Genomic DNA, 25575 nt, shown 5'->3' on the forward strand with positions numbered 1-25575 from the left:
TGTGTCTCATCGACAATAAGAAGGTCCAAGGGATACAGTAAACTTGGAGTGAAGCATCGGAATCTATAACTAGTGTCAAAGGAATGGTTCAAATCATAGACAGTAAGACGAGTCAGTCTTCTTAAACTTATTTCGGCATTGTGCCATTTGTATTTAATTCCGACGCAATTTCTGTGTTTCATCGTCAACAAGAACGTCAGAGGGATGCAGTAAACCTGAAGTGAAGCATTAGAGTCTATAACTAGTGTCACAGGAATGGTTCAAATCATAGACAGTAAGATGAGTCAGTCTTCTTGTACTTAAGTCGACATTGTTCCCTTTTTATTTAAATCCGATGCAATTTCTGTGTTTCATCGTCAATTAGAACGTCAGAGGGATACAATAAACCTGAAGTGAAGCATCGAAATCTATAACTAGTGTCACAGGAATGGTACAATTCATAGACAGAAGACGAGTCAGTCTTCTTGTACTTAAGTCGGCATTGTGCCATTTGTATTTAATTCCGTTGCAATTTCTGTATTTCATCGTCAATAAGAAGGTCCAAGGGATACAGTACACCTGAAGTGAAGCATCGGAATCTATAACTAGTGTCACATGAATTGTTCAAATCATAGACATTGGCAAGAGTCAGTGTTCTTGTACTTAAGTCGGCATTTTGCCTTTTGTATTAAATTCCGATGCAATTTCTGTGTTTCATCGTCAATAAGAAGGTCCAAGGGATACAGAAAACCTGAAGTGCAGCATCGAAATCTATAACTAGTATCACAGAAATGGTTCAAATCATAGACAGTGAGCAGAGTCATTCTTCTTGTACTTAAGTCGGCATTGTGCAATTTGTATTTAATTCCGATGCAATTTCTCTGTTTCATCGTCAATAAGAAGGGCAGAGGGATACAGTAAACCTGAAGTGAAGCATCGGAATCTGTAACTAGTGTCACGGGAATGGTTCAAAATATAGACAGTAGGAAGAGTCAGTCATCTTGTACTTAAGTCGGCAATTTGCATTTTCTATTTAATTCCGATGCAATTTCTGTGTTTCATCGTCAATAAGAAGGTCCAAGCGATACAGTGAACCTGAAGTGAAGCCTCGGAATCTATAACTAGTGTCACAGGAATCGTTCAAAGCATAGTCAGTAAGAAGAGCCAGTCTTCTTGTACTTAAGTCGGCATTGTGCTTTTTTATTTAATTCCGATGCAATTTCTGTGATTCATCGTCAATAAGAAGGTCTGTGGGATACAGTTAACCTGAAGTGAAGCATCGAAATCTATAACTAGTGCCACAGGAATGGTTCAAAACGTAGACAGAAGAAGAGTCAGTCTTCTTGTACTTAAGTCGGCATTGTGCAATTTGTATTTAATTCCGTTGCAATTTCTGTGTTTCATCGTCAATAAGAAGGTCCAAGGGATACAGTAAACGTGGAGTGAAGCATCGGAATCTGTAACTAGTGTCACAGGAATGGTTCAAATCATAGACAATAAGATGAGTCAGTCTTCTTGTACTTAAGTCGACATTGTTCCTTTTTTATTTAAATCCGATGCAATTTCTGTGTTTCATCGTCAATAAGAAGGTCCAAGGGATACAGTAAACCTGAAGTGAAGCATCGGAATCTATAACTAGTGACACAGGAATGGTTCAAATCATAGACAGTGGCAAGAGACAGTGTTCTTGTACTTAAGTCGGCATTGTGCATTTTCTATTTAATTCCGAAGCAATTTCTGTGTTTCATCGTCAATCAGAAGGTCAAAGGGATACAGTGAACCTGAAGTGAAGCCTCGGAATCTATAGCTAGTGTCACAGGAATGGTTCAAAGCATAGTCAGTAAGCAGAGCCAGTCTTCTTGTACTTAAGTTGGCATTGTGCCTTTTGTATTTAATTCCGATGCAATTTCTGTGTTTCATCGTCAATAAGAAGATCCAAGGGATACAGTAAACCTGGAGTGAAGCATCGGAATCTGTAACTAGTGTCACAGGGGTGGTTCGGAACATAGTCAGTAAGAAGAGTCAGTCTTCTTGTACTTAAGTCGGCATTGTGCCTTTTGTATTTAATTCCGATGCAATTTCTGTGTTTCATCGTCAATAAGAAGATCCAAGGGATACAGTAAACCTGGAGTGAAACATCGGAATCTGTAACTAGTGTCACAGGAGTGGTTCAAACATAGTCAGTAAAAAGAGTCAGTATCCTTGTACTTAAGTCGGCAATGTGCCTTTTGTATTTATTTCCGATGCAATTGCTGTGTTTCATTTTCAATAAGAAGGTCCTAAGGATACAGTACACCTGAAGTGAAGCATCAGAGTCTATAACTAGTGTCACAGGAATGGTTCAAAACATAGTCAGTTAGAAGAGTCAGTCTTCTAGTACTTAAGTCGGCATTGTGCCTTTTGTATTTAATTCCGATGCAATTTCTGTGTTACATCGTCAATAAGAAGGTCCAAGGGATACAGAAAACCTGAAGTGAAGCATCGAGTTCTATAACTAGTATCACAGAAATGGTTCAAATCATAGACAGTGAGCAGAGTCAGTCTTCTTGTAGTTAAGTCGGCGTTGTGCATTTTGTATTTAATTCCGATGCAATTTCTGCGTCTTATCGTCAATAAGAAGGTCAGACTGATACAGTAAACTTGAAGTGAAGCATCGGAATCTATTATTAGTGTCACAGGAATGGTTCAAGGCATAGTAAGATGAGTCAGTCTTCTTGTACTTAAGTCTTCATTGTGCAATTTGTATTTAATTCCGATGCAATTTCTGTGTTTCATCGTCAATAAGAAGATCCAAGGGATACAGTAAACCTGGAGTGAAGCATCGGAATCTGTAACTAGTGTCACAGGGGTGGTTCGGAACATAGTCAGTAAGAAGAGTCAGTCTTCTTGTACTTAAGTCGGCATTGTGCCTTTTGTATTTAATTCCGATGCAATTTCTGTGTTTCATCGTCAATAAGAAGGTCCAAGGGATATAGTCAACCTGGAGTGAAGCATATGAATCTATAACTAGCGTCACAGGAATGGTTCAAAACATAGTCAGTAAGAAGAGCCAGTCTTCTTGTACTTAAGTTGGCATTGTGCCTTTTGTATTTAATTCCGATGCAATTTCTGTGTTTCATCGTCAATAAGAAGATCCAAGGGATACAGTAAACCTGGAGTGAAGCATCGGAATCTGTAACTAGTGTCACAGGGGTGGTTCGGAACATAGTCAGTAAGAAGAGTCAGTCTTCTTGTACTTAAGTCGGCATTGTGCCTTTTGTATTTAATTCCGATGCAATTTCTGTGTTTCATCGTCAATAAGAAGGTCCAAGGGATATAGTCAACCTGGAGTGAAGCATATGAATCTATAACTAGCGTCACAGGAATGGTTCAAAACATAGACAGTAAGTAGAGTCAGTCTTCTTGTACTTAATTCGTCATTGTGCCTTGTTTATTTAATTCCGATTCAATTTCTGTGTTTCATCGTCACCAAGAAGGTCCAAGGGATACAGTAAACCTGGAGTGAAGCATCGGAATCTATAACTAGTGTCACAGGAATGGTTCAAAGCATAGACAGTAAGAAGAGTCAGTTTTCTTGTACTCAAGTGGGCATTGTGTCTTTTGTATTTAATTCCGATGAAATTTCTGTGTTTCATCGTCAATAAGAAGGTCAGAGGGATACAGTAAATCTGAAGTGAAGCATCGGAATCTATAACAAGTGTCACAGGAATGGTTCAAAACATAGTCAGTAAAAAGAGCCAGTCTTCTTGTACTTAAGTCGGCATTGTGCCTTTTGTATTTAATTCTGATGCAATTTCTATGTTTCATCGTCAATAAGAAGATCCAAGGGGTACAGTAAACCTGAAGTGAAGCATCAGAATCTATAACTAGTGTCACAGGAATGGTTCAAAACATAGTCAGTAAGAAGAGTCAGTCTTCTTGTACTTAAGTCGGCATTATGCCTTTTGTATTTATTTCCGATGCAATTTCGGTGTTTCATCGTCAAAAAGAAGGTCCAAGGGATACAGTAAACCTGAAGTGAAGCACCGGAACCAATAACTAGTGTCACATGTATGGTTTAAAGCATAGTCAGTAAGAAGAGTCAGTCTTCTTGTACTGAAGTCGCCATTGTGCCTTTTGTATTTAGTTCCGATGCAATTTCTGTGTTTCATTGTCAATAAGAAGGTCCATGGGAGACAGTAAACCTGGAGTGAAGCATCGAAATCTATAACTAGTTTCACATGAATGGTTCAAAACATAGACAGTAAGATGAGTCAGTCTTCTTCTACTTAATTCGGCATTGTCCCTTTTGTATTTAATTCTGATGCAATTTCTGTGTTTCATCGTCAATTAGAAGGTCAGAGGGATACAGAAAACCTAAAGTGAGGCATCGGAATCTATAACTACTGTCACAGGAATGGTTCAAACATAGTCAGTAAGAAGAGTCAGTATCTTGTACTTAAGTCGGCATTGTGCCTTTTGTATTTAATTCCGATGCAATTTCTGTGTTTCATCGTCAATAAGAAGGTCCAAGGGGTACAGTAAACCTGGTGTGAAGCATCGGAATCTATGACTAGTGACACAGGGATGGTTCAAAACATAGACAGAAAGAAGAGTCAGTATTCTTGTACTTAAGTCGGCATTGTGCCTTTTGTATTTAATTCCGATGCAATTTTTGTGTTTCATCGTCAATAAGATGGTCCGAGGGATACAGTAAACCTGAAGTGAAGCACCGGAATCTATAAGTAGTGTTACAGGAATGGTTCAAAACATAGTCAGTAAGAAGAGTCAATCTCCTTGTACTTAAGTCGGCATTGTGCCCTTTGTACTTAATTCCGATTCGATATCTGTGTTTCATTGTCAATAAGAAGGTCCAAGGGATACAGTAAACCTGGAGTGAAGCATCAGAATCTATAACTAGTGTCACAGGAATGAATCAAAGCATAGTCAGTAAGAAGAGTCAGTTTTCTTGTACTTCAGTCGGCATTGTGCCTTTTGTATTTAATTCCGATGCAATTTCTGTGTTTCATCGTCTACAAGAAGGTCCAAGGGATACAGTAAACGTGAAGTGAAGCATCGGAATCTATAACTAGTGTCACAGGAATGGTAAAAACGTTGAAAGTAGGAAGAGTCAGTGTTCTTGTACTTAAGTCGGCATTGTGCCTTCTCTATTTAATTCCGATGCAATTTCTGTGTTTCATCGTAAATAAGAAGGTCCAAGGGATACAGTAAACCTGAAGTGAAGCATCGGAATCTATAACTAGCGTCACAGGAATGGTTCAAATCATAGACAGTAAGAAGAGTCAGTCTTCTTGTACTTATTTCGGCACTGTGCCTTTTGGATTTAATTCCGATGCAATTTCTGTGTTTCATCGTTAATAAGAAGGTGAGAGGGATACAGTAAACCTGAAGTGAAGCATCGGAATCTATAACTAGTGTCACAGGAATGGTTCAAAACATAGTCAGTAAGAAGAGTCAGTCTTCTTGTACTTAAGTCGGCATTGTGGCTTTTGTATATAATTCCGATGCAATTTCTGTGTCTCATCGTCAATAAGAAGGTCCGAGAGATACAGTAAACCTGGAGTGAAGCATCGGAATCTATAACTAGTGTCACAGGAATGGTTCAAAACATAGTCAGTAAGAAGAGTCAGTCTTCTTGTACTTAAGTCGGCATTGTGCCATTTGTATTTAATTCCGATGCAATTTTTGTGTTTCATCCTCAATACGAAGGTCCAAGGGATACAGTAAACCGGGAGTGAAGCATCGGAATCTATAACTAGTGTCACAGGAATAGTTCAAAACTCAGTCAGTAAGAAGAGTCAGTCTTCTTGTACTTAAGTCGGCATTGTGCCTTTGGTATTTAATTCCGATGCAATTTCTGTGTTTCATCGTCAATAAGAAGGTCCACGGCATACAGTAAACCTGGAGTGAAGCATCAGAATCTATAACTAGTGTCACAGGAATGAATCAAAACATAGTCAGTAAGAAGAGTCAGTTTTCTTGTACTTCAGTCGGCATTGTGCCTTTTGTATTTAATTCCGATGCAATTTCTGTGTTTCATCGTCAACAAGAAGGTCCAAGGGATACAGTAAACCTGAAGTAAAGCATCGGAATCTATAACTAGTGTCACAGGAATGGTAAAAACGTAGAAAGTAGGAAGAGTCAGTGTTCTTGTACTTAAGTCGGCATTGTGCCTTCTCTATTTAATTCCGATGCAATTTCTGTGTTTCATCGTTAATAAGAAGGTCCAAGGGATACAGTAAACCTGGAGTGAAGCATCGGAATCTATAACTACTGTCACAGGAATGGTTCAAATCATAGACAGTAAGAAGAGTCAGTCTTCTTGTACTTATTTCGGCACTGTGCCTTTTGTATTTACTTCCGATGCAACTTCTGTGTATCATCGTCAATAAGAAGGTCCAAGAGATACAGTAAACCTGAAGAGGAGCATCGAAATCTATAACTAGTGTCACAGGAATGGTTGAAAACATAGACAGAAGAAGAGTCAGTCTTCTTGTACTTAAGTCGGCATTGTGCCCTTTGTATATAATTCCGATGCAATTTCTGTGTTTCATCGTAAATAAGAAGGTCCAAGGGACACAGTAAACATGGAGTGAAGCATCGGAATATGTAACTAGTGTCACAGGAATGGTTCAAAGCATAGACAGTAAGAAGAGTCAGTTTTCTTGTACTTAAGTTGGCATTGTGTCTTTTGTATTTAATTCCGATGAAATTTCTGTGTTTCATCGTCAATAAGACGGTCAGAGGGATACAGTAAATCTGAAGTGAAGCATCGGAATCTATAACTAGTGTCACAGGAATGGTTCAAATCATAATCAGTAAGTGAAGTCAGTCTTCTTTTACTTAAGTCGGCATTGTGCATTTTTTATTTAATTCCGAAGCAATTTCTATGTTTCATCGTCAATAAGAAGGTCCAAGGGATACAGTAAACCTGAAGTGAAGCTTCAGAATCTAATACTAGTGTCACAGGAATGGTTCAAAACATAGTCAGTAAGAAGAGTCAGTCTTCTTGTACTTAAGTCGGCATTGTGCCTATTGTATTTACTTCCGACGCAATTTCTGTGTTTCATCGTCAATACGAAGGTCAAAGGGATACAGTAAACCTGAAGTGAAACACCGGAATCTATAACGAGTGTCACATGAATGGTTCAAAGCATAGTCAGTAAGTAGAGTCAGTCTTCTTGTACTTATGTCGCTATTGTGAATTTTGTATTTAATTCCGATGTAATTTCTGTGTTTCATCGTCAACAAGAAGGTCCAAGGGATACAGTAAACCTGGTGTGAAGTATCGGAATCTATAACTAGTGTCACAGGAGTGGTTCAAATCATAGACAGTAGGAAGAGTCAGTCTTTATGTACTTATGTCTGCATTGTGCCTTTTCTATTCAATTCCGATGCAATTTCTGTGTTTCATCGTCAATAGGAAGGTCAGAGGATTACAGTAGACCTGAAGTGAAGCATCGGAATCTATAACTAGTGTCACAGGAATGGTTCAAAGCATAGACAGTAGGAAGAGTGAGTCTCATTGTACCTAAGTCGGCATTGTGCATTTTGTATTTTATTCCGATGCAATTTCTGTTTTTCATCGTCAATAAGAAGGTCTGAGGGATACAGTAAACCTGAAGAGAAGCATCGGAATCTATAACTATTGTCACAGGAATGGTTCAAACATAGACAGTGAGAAGAGTCAGTCTTCTTGTACTTAAGTCGGCATTGTGCCTTTTGTATTTAATTCCGATGCAATTTCTGCGTTTCATCGTCAATATGAAGGTGAGAGGGATACAGTAAACCCGAAGTGAAGCATCGGAATCTAAAACTAGTGTCACAGCAATGGTTCAAATCATAGACAGTAGGAAAACTCAGTCTTCTCGTACTTAAGTCGACATTGTGCCTTTTGTATTTAATTCCGATGCAATTTCTGTGTTTCATCGTCAATAAGTAGGACCAAGGGATCCAGGAAACCTGAGGTGAAGCACCGGAATATATAACTAGTGTCACAGGAATGGTTCAAAACATAGTCAGTAAGAAGAGTCAGTCTTCATGTACTTAAGTCGCCATTGTGTCTTTTGTATTAAATTCCGATGCAATTTCTGTGTTTCATCGTAAATAAGAAGGTCCAAGGGATACAGTAAACTTGGAGTAACTCATCGTAATCTATAACTAGTGTCACAGGAATGGTTCAAATCATAGACAGTAAGAAGAGTCAGTCTTCTTGTACTTAAGTCGGCATTGTCCCATTTGTATTTAATTCCGTTGCAATTTCTGTGTTTCATCCTCAATAAGAAGGTCAGAGGGATACAGTAAACCTGGAGTGAAGCATCAGAATCTATAACTAGTGTCACAGGAATGAATCAAAACATAGTCAGTAAGAAGAGTCAGTGTTCTTGTACTTCAGTCGGCATTGTGCCTTTTGTATTTAATTCCGATGCAATTTCTGTGTTTCATCGTCAACAAGAAGGTCCAAGGGATACAGTAAACCTGAAGTGAAGCATCGGAATCTATAACTAGTGTCACAGGAATGGTAAAAACGTAGAAAGTAGGAAGAGTCAGTGTTCTTGTACTTAAGTCGGCATTGTACCTTCTCTATTTAATTCCGATGCAATTTCTGTGTTTCATCGTCTATAAGAAGGTCAGTGGGATACAGTAAACCTGGAGTGAAGCATCGGAATCTATAACTAGTGTCACAGGAATGGTTCAAATCATAGACAGTAAGAAGAGACAGTTTTCTTGTACTTATTTCGGCACTGTGCCTTTTGTATTTACTTCCGATGCAACTTCCGTGTATCATCGTCACTAAGAAGGTCCAAGAGATACAGTAAACCTGAAGAGGAGCATCGAAATCTATAACTAGTGTCACAGGAATGGTTGAAAACATAGACAGAAGAAGAGTCAGTCTTCTTGAACTTAAGTCGGCATTGTGCCCTTTGTATATAATTCCGATGCAATTTCTGTGTTTCATCGTAAATAAGAAGGTCCAAGGGATACAGTAAACTTGGAGTGAAGCATCGGAATATGTAACTAGTGTCACAGGAATGGTTCAAAGCATAGACAGTAAGAAGAGTCAGTTTTCTTGTACTTAAGTGGGCATTGTGTCTTTTGTATTTAATTCCGATGAAATTTCTGTGTTTCATCGTCAATAAGACGGTCAGAGGGATACAGTAAATCTCAAGTGAAGCATCGGAATCTATAACTAGTGTCACAGGAATGGTTCAAATCATAATCAGTAAGAGAAGTCAGTCTTCTTGTACTTAAGTCGGCATTGTGCATTTTTTATTTAATTCCGAAGCAATTTCTATGTTTCATCGTCAATAAGAAGGTCCAAGGGATACAGTAAACCTGAAGTGAAGCTTCAGAATCTAATACTAGTGTCACAGGAATGGTTCAAAACATAGTCAGTAAGAAGAGTCAGTCTTCTTGTACTTAAGTCGGCATTGTGCCTATTGTATTTACTTCCGACGCAATTTCTGTGTTTCATCGTCAATACGAAGGTCAAAGGGATACAGTAAACCTGAAGTGAAACACCGGAATCTATAACTAGTGTCACATGAATGGTTCAAAGCATAGTCAGTAAGTAGAGTCAGTCTTCTTGTACTGAAGTCGACATTGTGCCATTTGTATTTAATTCCGATGCAATTTCTGTGTTTCATCGTCGATAAGAAGGTCCAAGGGATACAGTAAACCTGAAGTGAAGCATCAGAATCTATAACAAGTGTCACAGGAATGGTAAAAACATAGAAAGTAGGAAGAGTCAGTCTTCTTGTACTTAAGTCGGCATTGTGCCTGCTCTATTTCATTCCGATGCAATTGCTGTGTTTCATCGCCAATAAGAAGGTCCATGGGATACAGTATACCTGAAGTGAAGCATCGGAATCTATAACTAGTGTCACAGGAATGGTTCAAAACATACACAGTAAGATGATTCAGTCTTCTTGTACTTAAGTCGGCATTGTGCCTTTTGTATTTAATTCCGATGCAATTTCTGTGTTTCATCGTCAATAAGAATGTCCAAGGGATACAGTAAACCTACAGTGAAGCATCGGAATCTATTACTAGTGTCAGGGGAATGGTTCAAAACATAGACAGTAAGAAGAGTCAGTCTTCTTCTACTTAATTCGGCATTGTGCATTCTGTATTTTTTCCGACGCAATTTCTGTGTTTCATCGTCAATAAGAACGTCAGAGGGAAACAGTAAATCTGAGGTGAAGCATCGGAATCTATAACTAGTGTCACAGGAATGGTTCAAAGCATAGACAGTAGGAAGAGTCAGTCTTATTGTACTTATGTCGACATTGTGCCTTTTGTATTTGATTCCGATGCAATTTCTGTGTTTCATCGTAAATAAGAAGGTCTGAAGGATACAGTAAACCTGAAGTGAAGCATCGGAAACTATAACTAGTGTCACAGGAATGGATCAAACATAGACAGTGAGAAGAGTTAGTCTAATTGTACTTAAGTCGGCATTGTGCCTTTTGTATTTAATTCCGATGAAATTGCTGTGTTTCATCGTCAATAAGAAGGTCCAAGGGATACAGTAAACCTGATGTGAAGCATCAGGATCTATAACTAGGGTCACAGGAATGGTTCAAAACATAGTCAGTAAGAAGAGTCAGTCTTCTTGTACTTATTTCGGCACTGTGCCTTTTGGATTTAATTCCGATGCAATTTCTGTGTTTCATCGTTAATAAGAAGGTCAGAGGGATACAGTAAACCTGAAGTGAAGCATCGGAATCTATAACTAGTGTCACAGGAATGATTCAAAACATAGTCAGTAAGAAGGGTCAGTCTTCTTGTACTTAAGTCGGCATTGTGCCTTTTGTATTTAATTCCGATGCAATTTTTGTGTTTCATCCTCAATACGAAGGTCCAAGGGATACAGTAAACCGGGAGTGAAGCATCGGAATCTATGACTAGTGTCACAGGAATGGTTCAAAACTCAGTCAGTAAGAAGAGTCAGCCTTCTTGTACTTAAGTCGGCATTGTGCCTTTGGTATTTAATTCCGATGCAATTTCTGTGTTTCATCGTCAATAAGAAGGTCCGAGGGATACAGTAAACCTGGAGTGAAGCATCGGAATCTATAACTAGTGTCACAGGAATGGTTAAAATATAGTCAGTAAGAAGAGTCAGTCTTCTTGTACTTACGTCGGCATTGTGCCTTTTGTATTTAATTCCGATGCTATTTTTGTGTTTCATCCTCAATACGAAGGTCCAAGGGATACAGTAAACCGGGAGTGAAGCATCGGAATCGATAACTAGTGTCACAGGAATGGTTCAAAACTCAGTCAGTAAGAAGAGTCAGTCTTCTTGTACTTAAGTCGGCATTGTGCCTTTGGTATTTAATTCCGATGCAATTTCTGTGTTTCATCGTCAATAAGAAGGTCCAAGGGATACAGTAAACCTGGAGTGAAGCATCAGAATCTATAACTAGTGTCACAGGAATGAATCAAAACATAGTCAGTAAGAAGAGTCAGTGTTCTTGTACTTCAGTCGGCATTGTGCCTTTTGTATTTAATTCCGATGCAATTTCTGTGTTTCATCGTCAACAAGAAGGTCCAAGGGATACAGTAAACCTGAAGTGAAGCATCGGAATCTATAACTAGTGTCACAGGAATGGTAAAAACGTAGAAAGTAGGAAGAGTCAGTGTTCTTGTACTTAAGTCGGCATTGTACCTTCTCTATTTAATTCCGATGCAATTTCTGTGTTTCATCGTCTATAAGAAGGTCCAAGGGATACAGTAAACCTAGAGTGAAGCATCGGAATCTCTTACTGGTGTCACAGGAATGGTTCAAAACATAGACAGTAAGAAGAGTCAGTCTTCGTGTACTTAATTCGGCATTGTGCATTTTGTATTTTATTCCGTTTCAATTTCTGTGTTCCATCGTCAATAAGAACGTCAGAGAGATACTGTAAATCTGAAGTGAAGCATCGGAATCTATAACTAGTGTCACAGGAATGGTTCAAAACATAGACAGTAGGAAGAGTCAGTCTTATTGTACTTATGTCGGCATTGTGCCTTTTGTATTTTATTCCGATGCAATTTCTGTGTTTCATCGTAAATAAGAAGGTCTGAGGGATACAGTAAAAATTAAGTGAAGCATCGGAATCTATAACTAGTGGCAGAGGAATGGATCAAACATAGACAGTGGGAAGAGTCAGTCTTCTTGCACTTAAGACGGCATTGTGCCTTTTGTATTTAATTCCGATGCAATTTCTGTGTTTCATCGTCAATAAGAATGTGAGAGGGATACAGTAAACCTGAAGTTAAGCATCGGGATCTGTAACTAGTGTCACAGGAATGGTTCAAAACATAGACAGAAAGATGAGTCAGTCTTCTTGTACTTAAGTCGGCATTGTCCCTTTTGAATTTAATTCCGTTGCAATTTCTGCGTTTCATCGTCAATAAGATGGTCAGAGGGATACAGTAAACCTGAAGTGTAGCATCGGAATCCATAACTAGTGTCACAGGAATGGTAAAATCATAGAAAGTAGGAAGAGTCAGTCTTCTTGAACTTAAGTCGGCATTATGCCTCCTCTAATTAAATCCTATGCAATTGTTGTGTTTCATCGTCAATAAGAAGGTCCAAGGGATACAGTAAACCTGAAGCGAAGCATCGGAATCTATAACTAGTGCCATAGGAATGGTTCAAAGCATAGTCAGTAAGAAGAGTCAGGGTTCTTGTACTTAAGCCGTCATTGTGCCTTTTGTATTTAATTCCGATGAAATTTCTGTGTTTCATTGTCAACAAGAAGGTCACAGGGATACAGTAAACCTGCAGTGAAGCATCGGAATCTGTAACTAGTGTCACAGGAATGGTTCAAAGCATAGACAGTAAGATGAGTCAGTCTTCTTGTACTTAAGTCTGCATTGTGCCTTTTGTATTTAATTCCGATGCAATTTCAGTGTTTCATTGTCAATAAGAAGGTCACAGGGAAAAAGTAAACCTAGAGTGAAGCATCGGAATCGATTACTAGTGTCACAGGAATGGTTCAAAACATAGACAGTATGAAGAGTAAGTCTTCTTGTACTTAAGTCGGCATTGTGCCTTTTGTATTTAATTCCGGTGCAATTTCTGTGTTTCATCGTCAATAAGAAGGTCCAAGGGGTATAGTAAATCTGGTGTGAAGCATCGGAATCTATAACTAGTGTCACAGGAATGAATTAAAACCTAGTCAGTAAGAAGAGTCAGCCTTCTTGTAACAAAGTCGGCAATGTGCCTTTTGTATTTAATTCCGATGCAATTTCTGTGTTTCATCGTCATTAAGAGGGACCAAGGGATACAGTAAACCAAGAGTGAAGCATCGTAATCTATTACTAGTGTCACAGGAATGGTTCAAAACATAGACAGTAAGAGGAGTCAGTCTTCTTGTACTTAATTCGGCACTGTGCCTTTTGGATTTAATTCCGATGCGATTTCTGTCTTTCATCGTTAATAAGAAGGTCAGAGGGATACAGTAAACCTGAATTGAAGCATCGGAATCTATAACTAGTGTCACAGGAATGGTTCATAACATAGTCAGTAAGAAGAGTCAGTCTTCTTGTACTTAAGTCGGCATTGTGCCCTTTGTATTTAATTCCGATGCTATTTCTGTGTTTCATCGTCAATAAGAAGGTCAGAGGGATACGGTAAACCTGAAGTGAACCATCGGAATCTATAACTAGTGTCACAGGAATGGAAAAACATAGAAAGTAGGAAGAGTCAGTCTTTTTGTACTTAAGTCGGCATTGTGCCTTCTCTATTTAATTCCGATGGAATTGCTGTCTTTCATTGTCAATAAGAAGGTCCAAGGGATACAGTAAACCTGAAGTGAAGCATCGGAATCTAGAACTAGTGTCACCGGAATGGTTCAAAGCATAGTCAGTAAGAAGAGTCAGTGTTCTTGTACATAAGTCGGCATTGTGCCTTTTGTATTTAATTCCGATGCAATTTCTGTGTTTCGTCGTTAATATGAATGTCCAAGGGATACAGTAAACCTGCAGTGAAGCATCGGAATCTGTAACTAGTGTCACAGGAATGGTTCAAAACATAGACAGAAAGATGAGTCAGTCTTCTTGTACTTAAGTCGGTATTGTGACTTTTTTATTTAATTCCGATGCAATTTCTGTGTTTCATCGTCAATAAGAAGGTCCAAGGGATACAGTAATCCTACAGTGAAGCATCGGAATCTATAACTAGTGTCACAGGAATGGTTCAAAACATAGGCAGTAGGAAGAGTCAGTATTACTGTACTTAAGTCGGCATTGTGCCTTTTGTATTTTATTCCGATGCAATTTCTGTGTTTCATCGTAAATAAGAAGGTCTGAGGGATACAGTAAACCTTAAGTGAAGCATCGGAATCTATAACTAGTGGCACAGGAATGGATCAAACATAGACAGTGAGAAGAGTCAGTCTTCTTGCACTTAAGTCGGCATTGTGCCTTTTGTATTTAATTCCGATGCAATTTCTGTGTTTCATCGTCAATAAGAATGTCAGAGGGATACAGTAAACTAGAAGTGAAGCATCGGAATCTAAAACTAGTGTAACAGGAATGGTTCAAATCATAGACAGTAGGAAGAGTCAGTCTTCTTGTACTTAATTCGGCATTGTGCATTTTGTATTTGATTCCGACGCAATTTCTGTGTTTCATCGTCAATAAGAACGTCAGAGGTATACAGTAAATCTGAAGTGAAGCATCGGAATCTATAACTTGTGTCACAGGAATGGTTCAAAAAATAGTCAGTAAAAAGAGTCAGTCTTCTTGTACTAAAGTCGGCATTGTGACTTTTGTATTTAATTCCGATGCAATTTCTGTGTTTCGTCGTCAATAAGAAGGTCCAAGGGATACAGTAAACCGGGAGTGAAGCATCGGAATCCATAACTAGTGACACAGAAATGGTTCAAAACATAGTCAGTAAGAAGAGTCAGTCTTCTTGTGCTTAAGTCATCATTGCGCCTTTTGTATTCAATTCCGATATAATTTCTGTGGTTCATCGTCAATAAGAAGGTCCAAGGGATACAGTAAACCTGGAGTGAACCATCGGAATCTATAACTAGTGTCACAGGAATGAGTCAAAACATAGTCGGTAAGAAGAGTCAGTCTTCTTGTACTAAGGTCGCCATTGTGCCTTTTGTATTTAATTCCGATGCAATTTCTGTGTTTCATCGTCAATAAGTAGGTCCAAGGGATCAAGTAAACCTGAAGTGAAGCAACGGAATAGATAACTAGTGTCACAGGAATGGTTCAAAACATAGACAGAAGAAGAGTCAGTCTTCTTGTACTTCAGTCGGCATTGTCCCTTTTGAATTTAATTCCGTTCCAATTTCTGTGTTTCATCGTCAATAAGATGGTCAGAGGGATACAGTAAACCTGAAGTGTAGCATCGGAATCCATAACTAGTGTCACAGGAATGGTAATATCATAGAAAGTAGGAAGTGTCAGTCTACTTGAACTTAAGTCGGCATTATGCCTCCTCTAATTAATTCCTATGCAATTGTTGTGTTTCATCGTCAATAAGAAGGTCCAAGGGATACAGTAAACCTGAAGTGAAGCATCGGAATCTATAACTAGTGTCATAGGAATGGTTCAAAGCATAGTCAGTAAGAAGAGTCAGTGTTCTTGTACTTAAGTCGGCATTGTGCCTTTTGTATTTAATTCCGATGCAATTTCTGTGTTTCATTGTCAATAAGAAGGTCACAGGGATACAGTAAACCTGCAGTGAAGCATCGGAATCTGTAACTACTGTCACAGGAATGGTTCAAAGCATAGACAGTAAGATGAGTCAGTCTTCTTGTACTTAAGTCGGCATTGTGCCTTTTGTATCTAATTCCGATGCAATGTTTGTGTTTCATTGTCAATAAGAAGGTCACAGGGATACAGTAAACCTATAGTGAGGCATCGGAATCGATTACTAGTGTCACAGGAATGGTTCAAAACATAGACAGTAAGAAGAGTAAGTCTTCTTGTACTTAAGTCGGCATTGTGCCTTTTGTATTTAATTCCGGTGCAATTTCTGTTTTTCATCGTCAATAAGAAGGTCCAAGGGGTACAGTAAACCTGGTGTGAAGCATCGGAATCTATAACTAGTGTCACAGGAATGAATTAAAACATAGTCAGTAAGAAGAGTCAGTCTTCTTGTAACAAAGTCGGCAATGTGCCTTCTGTATTTAATTCCGATGCAATTTCTGTGTTTCATCGTCATTAAGAGGGTCCAAGGGATACAGTAAACCAAGAGTGAAGCATCGGAATCTATTACTAGTGTCACAGGAATGGTTCAAAACATAGACAGTAAGAGGAGTCAGTCTTCTTGTACCTAATTCGGCACTGTGCCTGTTGGATTTAATTCCGATGCGATTTCTGTCTTTCATCGTTAATAAGAAGGTCAGAGGGATACACTAAAACCTGAATTGAAGCATCGGAATCTATAACTAGTGTCACAGGAATGGTTCATAACATAGTCAGTAAGAAGAGTCAGTCTTCTTGTACTTATGTCGGCATTGTCCCTTTTGTATTTAATTCCGGTGAAATTTCTGTGTTTCATCGTCAATAAGAAGGTCAGAGGGATACAGTAAACCTGAAGTGAAGCATCGGAATCTATAACTAGTGTCACAGGAATGGTAAAAACATAGAAAGTAGGAAGAGTCAGTCTTCTTGTACTTAAGTCGGCATTGTACCATCTCTAATTAATTCCGATGCAATTGCTGTGTTTCATCGTCAATAAGAATGTCCAAGGGATACAGTGAACCTAGATTGAAGCATCGGAATCGATTACTAGTGTCAGAGGAATGGTTCAAAACATAGACAGTAAGAAGAGTAAGTCTTCTTGTACTTAAGTCGGCATTGTGCCTTTTGTATTTAATTCCGGTGCAATTTCCGTGTTTCATCGTCAATAAGAAGGTCCAAGGGGTACAGTAAACCTGGTGTGAAGCATCGGAATATACAACTAGTGTCACAGGAATGAATTAAAACATAGTCAGTAAGAAGAGTTAGTCTTCTTGTAACAAAGTCGGCAATGTGCCTTTTGTATTTAATTACGATGCAATTTCTGTGTTTCATCGTCATTAAAAGGGTCCAAGGGATACAGTAAAACAAGAGTGAAGCATCGGAATCTATTACTAGTGTCACAGGAATGATTCAAAACATAGACAGTAAGAGGAGTCAGTCTTCTTGTACTTAATTCGGCACTGTGCCTTTTATATTTAATTCCGATGCGATTTCTGTCTTTCATCGTTAATAAGAAGGTCATAGGGATACAGTAAACCTGAATTGAAGCATCGGAATCTATAACTAGTGTCACAGGAATGGTTCATAACAAAGTCAGTAAGAAGAGTCAGTCTTCTTGTACATAAGTCGGCATTGTCCCTTTTGTATTTAATTCCGTTGCAATTTCTGTGTTTCATCGTCAATAAGAAGGTCAGAGGGGTACAGTAAACCTGACGTGAAGCATCGGAATCTATAACTAGTGTCACAGGAATGGTAAAAACATAGAAAGTAGGAAGAGTCAGTCTTCTTGTACTTAAGTCGGCATTGTGCCTTCTCAATTTAATTCCGATGCGATTGCTGTCTTTCATTGTCAATAAGAAGGTCCAAGGGTTACAGTAAACCTGAAGTGAAGCATCGGAATCTATAACTAGTGTCACAGGAATGGTTCAAAGCATAGACAGTAAGAAGAGTCAGTGTTCTTGTACATAAGTCGACATTTTGCCTTTTGTATTTGATTCCGATGCAATTTCTGTGTTTCATCGTCAATATGAAGGTCCAAGGGATACAGTAAACCTGCAGTGAAGCATCGGAATCTGTAACTAGTGTCACAGGAATGGTTCAAAACATAGACAGAAAGATGAGTCAGTCTTCTTGTACTTAAGTCGGTGTTGTGCCTTTTTTATTTAATTCCGATGCAATTTCTGTGTTTCATCGTCAATAAGAAGGTCCAAGGGATACAGTAAACCTACAGTGAAGCATCAGAATCTATTACTGGTGTCACAGGAATGGCTCAAACATAGACAGTAAGAAGAGTCAGTGTTCTTGTACTTAATTCGGCATTGTGCATTTTGCATTTAATTCCGTTGCAATTTCTGTGTTCCATCGTCAATAAGAACGTCAGAGAGATACAGTAAATCTGAAGTGAAGCATCGGAATCTATAACTAGTGTCACAGGAATGGTTCAAAACATAGGCAGTAGGAAGAGTCAGTCTTATTGTACTTAAGTCGGCATTGTGCCTTTTGTATTTTATTCCGATGCAATTTCTGTGTTTCATCGTAAATAAGAAGGTCTGAGGGATACAGTAAACCTTAAGTGAAGCATCGGAATCTATAACTAGTGGCACAGGAATGGATTAAACATAGACAGTGAGAAGAGTCAGTCTTCTTGCACTTAAGTCGGCATTGTGCCTTTTGTATTTAATTCCGATGCAATTTCTGTGTTTCATCGTCAATAAGAATGTCAGAGGGATACAGTAAACCTGAAGTGAAGCATCGGAATCTAAAACTAGTGTAACAGGAATGGTTCAAATCATAGACAGTAGGAAGAGTCAGTCTTCTTGTACTTAATTCGGCATTGTGCATTTTGTATTTGATTCCGACGCAATTTCTGTGTTTCATCGTCAATAAGAACGTCAGAGGGATACAGTAAATCTGAAGTGAAGCATCGGAATCTATAACTAGTGTCACAGGAATGGTTCAAAAAATAGTCAGTAAAAAGAGTCAGTCTTCTTGTACTAAAGTCGGCATTGTGCCTTTTGTATTCAATTCCGATGCAATTTCTGTGTTTCATCGTCAATAAGAAGGTCCAAGGGATACAGTAAACCGGGAGTGAAGCATCGGAATCTATAACTAGTGACACAGAAATGGTTCAAAACATAGTCAGTAAGAAGAGTCAGTCTTCTTGTGCTTAAGTCGGCATTGTGCCTTTTGTATTACTTCCGATATAATTTCTGTGTTTCATCGTCAATAAGAAGGTCCAAGGGATACAGTAAACCTGGAGTGAACCATCGGAACCTATAACTAGTGTCACAGGAATGAATCAAAACATAGTAGGTAAGAAGAGTCAGTCTTCTTGTACCAAGGTCGCCATTGTGCCTTTTGTATTTAATTCCGATGCAATTTCTGTGTTTCATCGTCAATAAGTAGGTCCAAGGGATCAAGTAAACCTGAAGTGAAGCAACGGAATACATAACTAGTGTCACAGAAATGGTTCAAAACATAGACAGAAGAACAGTCAGTCTTCTTGTACTTCAGTCGGCATTGACTCTTTTGAATTTAATTCCGTTGCAATTTCTGTGTTTCACCGTCAATAAGATGGTCAGAGGGATACAGTAAACCTGAAGTGTAGCATCGGAATCCATAACTAGTGTCACAGGAATGGTAAAATCATAGAAAGTAGGAAGAGTCAGTCTTCTTGAACTTAAGTCGGCATTATGCCTCCTCTAATTAATTCCTATGTAATTGTTGTGTTTCATCGTCAATAAGAAGGTCCAAGGGATACAGTAAACCTGAAGTGAAGCATCGGAATCTACAACTAGTGTCATAAGAATGGTTCAAAGCATAGTCAGTAAGAAGAGTCAGTGTTCTTGTACTTAAGACGGCATTGTGCCTTTTGTATTTAATTCCGATGCAATTTCTGTGTTTCATTGTCAATAAGAAGGTCACAGGGATACAGTAAACCTGCAGTGAAGCATCGGAATCTGTAACTACTGTCACAGGAATGGTTCAAAGCATAGACAGTAAGATGAGTCAGTCTCCTTGTACTTAAGTCGGCATTGTGCCTTTTGTATCTAATTCCGATGCAATTTCTGTGTTTCATTGTCAATAAGAAGGTCACAGCGATACAGTAAACCTAGAGTGAGGCATCGGAATCGATTACTAGTGTCACAGGAATGGTTCAAAACATAGACAGTAAGAAGAGTAAGTCTTCTTGTACTTAAGTCGGCATTGTGCCTTTTGTATTTAGTTCCGGTGCAATTTCTGTGTTTCATCGTCAATAAGAAGGTCCAAGGGGTACAGTAAACCTGGTGTGAAGCATCGGAATCTATAACTAGTGTCACAGGAATGAATTAAAACATAGTCAGTAAGAAGAGTCAGTCTTCTTGTAACAAAGTCGGCAATGTGCCTTTTGTATTTAATTCCGATGCAATTTCTGTGTTTCATCGTCATTAAGAGGGTCCAAGGGATACAGTAAACCAAGAGTGAAGCATCGGAATCTATTACTAGTGTCACAGGAATGGTTCAACACATAGACAGTAAGAGGAGTCAGTCTTCTTGTACCAAATTCGGCACTGTGCCTTTTGGATTTAATTCCGATGCGATTTCTGTCTTTCATCGTTAATAAGAAGGTCAGAGGGATACAGTAAACCTGGAGCGAAGCATCGGAATCTATACCTAGTGTCACAGGAATGAATCAAAACATAGTCAGTAAGAAGAAACAGTCCTCTTGTACTTATGTCGGCACTGTGCCTTTTGGATTTAATTCCGATGCGATTTCTGTCTTTCATCGTCAATAAGAAGGTCAGAGGGATACAGTAAACCTGAATTGAAGCATCGGAATCTATAACTAGTGTCACAGGAATGAATCAAAACATAGTCGGTAAGAAGCGTCAGTTTTCTTGTACTAAGGTCGCCATTGTGCCTTTTGTATTTAATTCCAATGCAATTTCTGTGTTTCATCGTCAATAAGTAGGTCCAAGGGATCAAGTAAACCTGAAGTGAAGCACCGGAATTGATAACTAGTGTCACAGGAATGGTTCAAAACATAGACAGAAGAAGAGTCAGTCTTCTTGTACTTTAGTCGGCATTGTGCCCTTTGTATTTAATTCCGATGCAATTTCTGTGTTTCATCGTCCATAAGAAGGTCACAAGGATACTGTAAACCTGCAGTGAAGCATCGGAATCCGTAACTAGTGCCACAGGATTGGTTCCAAGCATAGACAGTAAGATGAGTCAGTCTTCTTGTACTTAAGTCGGCATTGTGCCTTTTTAATTTAATTCCGATGCAATTTCTGTGTTTCATCGTCAATAAGAAGGTCCAAGGGATACAGTAAACCTAGAGTGAAGCATCGGAATCTATCACTAGTGTCACAGGAATGGTCCAAAACATAGACAGTAAGAAGAGTCAGTCTTCTTGTACTTAATTCGGCATTGTGCATTTTGTATTTAATTCCGACGCAATTTCTGTGTTTCTTCGTCAATAAGTACGTCAGAGGAATACAGTAAATCAGAAGTGAAGCATCGGAATCCATAACTAGTGTCACAGGAATGGTTCAAAACATGGTCAGTAAGAACAGTCAGCCTTCTTATACTAAAGTCGGCATTGTGCCTTTTGTATTTATTTCCGATGCAATTTCTGTGTTTCATCGTCAATAAGAAGGTCCAAGGGATACTGTAAACCGGGAGTGAAGCATCGGAATCTATAACTAGTGTCACAGAAGTGGTTCAAAACATAGTCAGTAAGAAGAGTCAGTCTTCTTGTACTTAAGTTGGCATTGTGCCTTTTGTACTTAATTCCGATGCAATTTCTGTGTTTCATCGCCAATAAGAAGGTCCAAGGGATACAGTAAACCTGGTGTGAAGCATCTGAATCTATGACTAGTGTCACAGGAATGAATTAAAACACAGTCAGTAAGAAGAGTCAGTCTTCTTGTACCAAAGTCGGCAATGTGCCTTTTGTATTCAATTCCGATGCAATTTCTGTGTTTCATCGTCATTAAAAGGGTCCAAGCGATACAGTAAACCAAGAGTGAAGCATCGAAATCTATTACTAGTGTCACAGGAATGGTTCAAAACATAGACAGTAAGAAGAGTCAGACTTTTTGTACTTAATTCGGCATTGTGCATATTTTATTTATTTCCGACCCAATTTCTGTGTTTAATCGTCAATAAGAACGTCAGAGGGATACAGTACATCTGAAGTGAAGCATCGGAATCTATAACTAGTGTCACAGGAATGGTTCAAAACTTAGTCAGTAAGAAGAGTCAGTCTTCTTGTACATAAGTCGGCATTGTGCCTTTTGTATTTAATTCCGTTGCAATTTCTGTGTTTCATCGTCAATAAGAAGGTCCAAATGATACAGTAAACCTGGAGTGAAGCATCGGAATCTATAACTAGTGTCACAGGAATGAATCAAAACATAGTCAGTAAGAAGAGTCAGTCTTCTTGTACTTAGGTCGGCATTGTGCCTTTTATATTTAAGTCCGATGCAATTTCTGTGTTTCATCGTCAATAAGACGGTCAGAGGGATACAGTAAACCTGAAGTGAAGCATCGGAATCCATAACTAGTGTCACAGGAATGGTTCAAAGCATAGTCAGTAAGAAGAGTCAATGTTCTTGTACTTAAGTCGGCATTGTGCCCTTTGTATTTACTTCCGATGCAATTTCTGTGTTTCATCGTCAATAAGAAGTTCACATGGATACAGTAAACCTGCAGTGAAGCATCGGAATCTGTAACTAGTGTCACAGGATTGGTTCAAAACATAGACAGTAAGATGAGTCAGTCTTCTTGTACTTAAGTCGGCATTGTGCCTTTTTTATTTAATCCCGATGCAATTTCTCTGTTTCATCTTCAATAAGAAGGTCCAAGGGATACAGTAAACCTAGAGTGAAGCATCGGAATCTATTACTAGTGTCACAGGAATGGTTCAAAACATAGACAGTAAGAAGAGTCATTCTTCTTGTACTAAATTCGGCATTGTGCATTTTTTATTTAATTCCGACGCAATTTCTGTGTTTCATCGTCAATAAGAACGTCAGAGGGATACAGTACATCTGAAGTGAAGCATCGGAATCTATAACTAGTGTCACAGGAATGAATCAAAACATAGTCGGTAAGTAGCGTCAGACTTCTTGTACTAAGGTCGCCATTGTGCCTTTTGTATTTAATTCCGATGCAATTTCTGTGTTTCGTCGTCAATAAGTACGTCCAAGGGATCAAGTAAACCTGAAGTGAAGCATCGGAAGCTATAACTAGTGTCACAGGAATGGTTCAGAACATAGACAGAAGAAGAGTCAGTCTTCTTGTACTCAAGTCGGCATTGTCTCTTTTGAATTTAATTCCTTTGCAATTTCTGTGTTTCATCGTCAATAAGATGGTCAGAGGGATACAGTAAACCTGAAGTGTAGCATCGGAATCCATAACTAGTGTCACAGGAATGGTAAAATCATAGAAAGTAGGAAGAGTCAGTCTTCTTGAACTTAAGTCGGCATTGTGCCTCCTCTAATTAATTCCTATGCAATTGTTGTATTTCATCGTCAATAAGAAGGTCCAAGGGATACAGTAAAGCTGAAGTGAAGCATCGGAATCTATAACTAGTGTCACAAGAATGGTTCAAAGCATAGTCAGTAAGAAGAGTCAGTGTTCTTGTACTTAAGTCGGCATTGTGCATTTTGTATTTAATTCCGATGCAATTTTTGTGTTTCATTGTCAATAAGAAGGTCACAGGGGTACAGTAAACCTGCAGTGAAGCATCGGAATCCATAACTAGTGTCACAGGAATGGTTCATATCATAGTCAGTAAGAAGAGTCAGTCTTCTTGTACATAAGTCGGCATTGTGCCTTTTGTATTTAATTCCGATGCAATTTCTGTGTTTCATCGTCAATAAGAAGGTCCAAGGGATACAGTAAACCTGACGTGAAGCATCATAATCTATAACTAGTGTCACAGGAATGGTTCAAAGCATAGTCAGTAAGAAGAGTCAGTGTTCTTGTACTTAAGTCGGCGTTGTGCCTTTTGCATTTAATTCCGATGCAATTTCTGTGTTTCATCGTCAATAAGAAGGTCACAGGGATACAGTAAACCTGCAGTGAAGCATCGGAATCTGTAACTAATGTCACAGGAATGGTTCAAAACATAGACAGTAAGATGAGTCAGTCTCCTTGAACTGAAGTCGGCATTGTGCCTTTTTTATTTAATTCCGATGCAATTTCTGTGTTTCATCGTCAATAAGAAGGTCCAAGGGATACAGTAAACCTAGAGTGAAGCATCGGAATCTATTACTAGTGTCACAGGAATGGTTCAAAACATAGACAGTAAGAAGAGTCAGTCTTCTTGTACTTAATTCGGAATTGTGCATTTTGTATTTAATTCCGACGCAATTTGTGTGTTTCTTCGTCAATAAGAACGTCAGAGGGATACAGTAAATCTGAAGTGAAGCATCGGAATCTATAACTAGTGTCACAGGAATGGTTCAAAACATAGTCAGTAAGAACAATCAGTCTTCTTGTACTAAAGTCGGCATTGTGCCTTTTCTATTTAATTAGTATGCCATTTCTGTGTTTCATCGTCAATAAGAAGGTCCAAGGGATATAGTAAACCTGGAGTGAAGCATCGGAATCTGTAACTAGTGTCACAGGAATGGTTCTAACATAGACAGTAAGTAGAGTCAGTCTTCTTGTACTTAAGTCCTCATTGTGCATTTTTTATTTAATTCCGATGCAATTTCTGTGTTTCATCTTCAACAAGAAGGTCCAAGGGATACAGTAAACCTAGAGTGAAGCATCGGAATCTATCACTAGTGTCACAGGAATGGTTCAAAACATAGACAGTAAGAAGAGTCATTCTTCTTGTTCATAATTCGGCATTGTGCATTTTGTATTTAATTCCGACGCAATTTCTGTGTTACATCATCAATATGAACGTCAGAGGGATACAGTAAATCTGAAGTGAAGCATAGGAAACTATAACTAGTGTCACAGGAATGGTTCAAACATAGTCAGTAAGAACAGTCAGTCTTCTTGTACTAATGTCGGCATTGTGCCTTTTGTATTTAATTCCGATGCAATTTCTGTGTTTCATCGTTATTAAGAGGGTCCAAGCGATACAGCAAACCAAGAGTGAAGCATCGGAATCTATTACTAGTGTCACAGGAATGGTTCAAAACATAGACAGTAAGAAGAGTCAGACTTCTTGTACTTAATTCGGCATTGTGCATTTTGTATTTAATTCGACGCAATTTCTGTGTTTCATCGTCAATAAGAACTTCAGAGGAAAACAGTACATCTGAAGTGAAGCATCGGAATCCCTAACTAGTGTCACAGGAATGGTTCAAAACATAGACAGTAAGAAGAGTCAGTCTTCTTGTACTTAATTCGGAATTGTGCATTTTGTATTTAATTCCGACGCAATTTGTGTGTTTCTTCGTCAATAAGAACGTCAGAGGGATACAGTAAATCTGAAGTGAAGCATCGGAATCTATAACTGGTGTCACAGGAATGGTTCAAAGCATAGTCAGTAAGAACAGTCAGTCTTCTTGTCCTAAAGTCGGCATTGTACCTTTTGTATTTAATTCCGATGCAATTTCAGTTTTTCATCGTCAATAAGAAGGTCCTAGGGATACAGTAAACCGGGAGTGAAGCATCGGAATCCATAACTATTGTCACAGGAATGGTTTAAAGCATAGTCAGTAAGAAGAGTCAGTCTTCTTGTACATAAGTCGACATTGTGCCTTTTGAATATAATTCCGATGCAATTTCTGTGTTGCATCGTCAATAAGAAGGTCCAAGTAATACAGTAAACCTGGATTGAAGCATCGGAATCTATAACTAGTGTCACAGGAATGAATCAAAACATAGTCAGTAAGAAGAGTCAGTGTTCTTGTACTTATGTCGGCATTGTGCCTTTTGTATTTAAGT

Source organism: Schistocerca americana, unplaced genomic scaffold (assembly GCF_021461395.2).
Source record: "Schistocerca americana isolate TAMUIC-IGC-003095 unplaced genomic scaffold, iqSchAmer2.1 HiC_scaffold_13, whole genome shotgun sequence".
Classification (NCBI taxonomy): Eukaryota; Metazoa; Arthropoda; class Insecta; order Orthoptera; family Acrididae; genus Schistocerca; species Schistocerca americana.